This window comes from Coenobita brevimanus, chromosome 23 (genome assembly GCF_032717465.1).
Source record: "Coenobita brevimanus isolate Jiangsu-jjx chromosome 23, ASM3271746v2, whole genome shotgun sequence".
Lineage (NCBI taxonomy): Eukaryota > Metazoa > Arthropoda > Malacostraca > Decapoda > Coenobitidae > Coenobita > Coenobita brevimanus.
Window position 1 is genome coordinate 55424423 of NC_136976.1, and position 1632 is coordinate 55426054.

Genomic DNA, 1632 nt, shown 5'->3' on the forward strand with positions numbered 1-1632 from the left:
CGTAGTGCCTTTGTCACAGGACACTTCCTACTACCTCCTCCTTAGCAATCTTTTGTGTACTACATATTGATATTCCCTTTTGTGTTACCAGACCTGCGAAGCAGGAAAGTAGGCTTATCATTTTCGGCACCTCGCCCTACTGTATAGCGTTGCATGAGATTCAGCCTCTGTGTGTGTGTGTGTGTGTGTGTGTGTGTGTGTGTGTGTGTGTGTGTGTGTGTGTGTGTGTGTGTGTGTGTGCGCCTTCTTTAACTCCTCCTAGGCTATTTGATGGCTTTGAGTGAAACTTCTGGGGTAAGTTCGTCTGGTTTCTGGAAGGATCTTCCACTGTATACAATTTTTCAACCATGACTTTTACGGAGGCCAAATTAAAAATTCACAGTAGTGAAAGCTATGGCTTTCAGGCCCACCGAGAGGGGGGGGGGCAGCAGGTGCATTACCCCGAGACCCATGGGGTCTTGGGGGGGCCCATGAGTATGTTGGGAAAAAAAAAATCAAAACCTCTATTGTATACAGTTTTTCAGTAATGGGGACGAATTGGGCCCAAAGCCGGATTTGACAGGTAGACTGGCTGTAGACTGTACACACGACCTAGGGAGGATAGGATAGGCGTTACAAAGGCTGTATATACTGTAGGCCTTTAGCTCTTCGTGTCCATGAACGTCACGTGAATGTTTTGGGTACGCCATTTTCGTGTTTTTACAGTCTACTTTTCATTATTTTTATGCATTACCGGTATGATTGTAGCCTGTAGGGTTGCATGGACCTTATGCAGATTGTGAACATGAGGCTGAGAGCACATGAATCTTATGTGGTTCATGCTATTAGTAAACAAACTGGTTTTCTCAGAAGACAATGGTTGTTGTAGATTTTGAACACAATTGTCCAAAATTTTAAGTGTTATTTTCCTGTAATATTATTTTCTCAAACTGTGATTTACACGAATATTCATTTTTTTATAATTTAAGTGATTTCTTGAGGTACTTTTTGTTATGAAAGTAAACAAACGCACACACAGGCTATAAATGGGTCACAAAATTTTCAAGCCAGGTTACTGAAGATTCTCATCGTGTTGGTATAAATGAAGATGCGGGTTCGACACCCGGGCCGACCACTGGTAGGGTCTTTTAAGTTTCCGTAGTGTAGTGGTTATCACGTGCGCCTCACACGCGCAAGGTCCCCGGTTCGATCCCGGGCGGAAACATGGCTGCCAACGACCATACCACGTTGAGTACACCGCTTCCCTTCCGATCAGCGAAGTTAAGCAACGTTGGGTCTGGTTAGTACTTGGATGGGTGACCGCCTGGGAACACCAGATGCTGTTGGCATCCTTACGTGTCAAGTGGGGTTGGTGGAGGATTAGTGCCCCTCCCTGTAAAACAATTAACTCTGAGCCCTTGTCCACCCCGTTTGGGATACATGGCATCTGGCAATGAATGAAATGAAAATGAAGATGCGACACTGAATGTTGAAGTGTCAGACATAGAGGGCTTGCTTGTAGAACTGACAGATCTCCGAAATAACTGGAAAGCTATGTGGAATGAAGCAAAGCTAGTTGCTTCAAACCTGGACGTCGAGGTGAATCTGTATCGTGGACGTCGTAAAGCAGCTCAAGCTAAACGCAAAAGAAGA

At 44.9% G+C, this 1632-nt stretch overlaps 2 non-coding genes across 2 annotated transcripts; both read left to right on the forward strand.

Moving 5' to 3' along the window:
* Positions 1-1131: 1131 nt before the first annotated feature.
* TRNAV-CAC (transfer RNA valine (anticodon CAC)) lies at positions 1132-1204 on the forward strand. Its single transcript has one exon. It is a non-coding gene; the product is annotated as a tRNA-Val (tRNA).
* Positions 1205-1209: 5 nt separating this feature from the next.
* On the forward strand, positions 1210-1328 carry LOC145393219 (5S ribosomal RNA). The gene has a single exon (XR_013896171.1). It is a non-coding gene; the product is annotated as a 5S ribosomal RNA (ribosomal RNA).
* Positions 1329-1632: the final 304 nt, after the last annotated feature.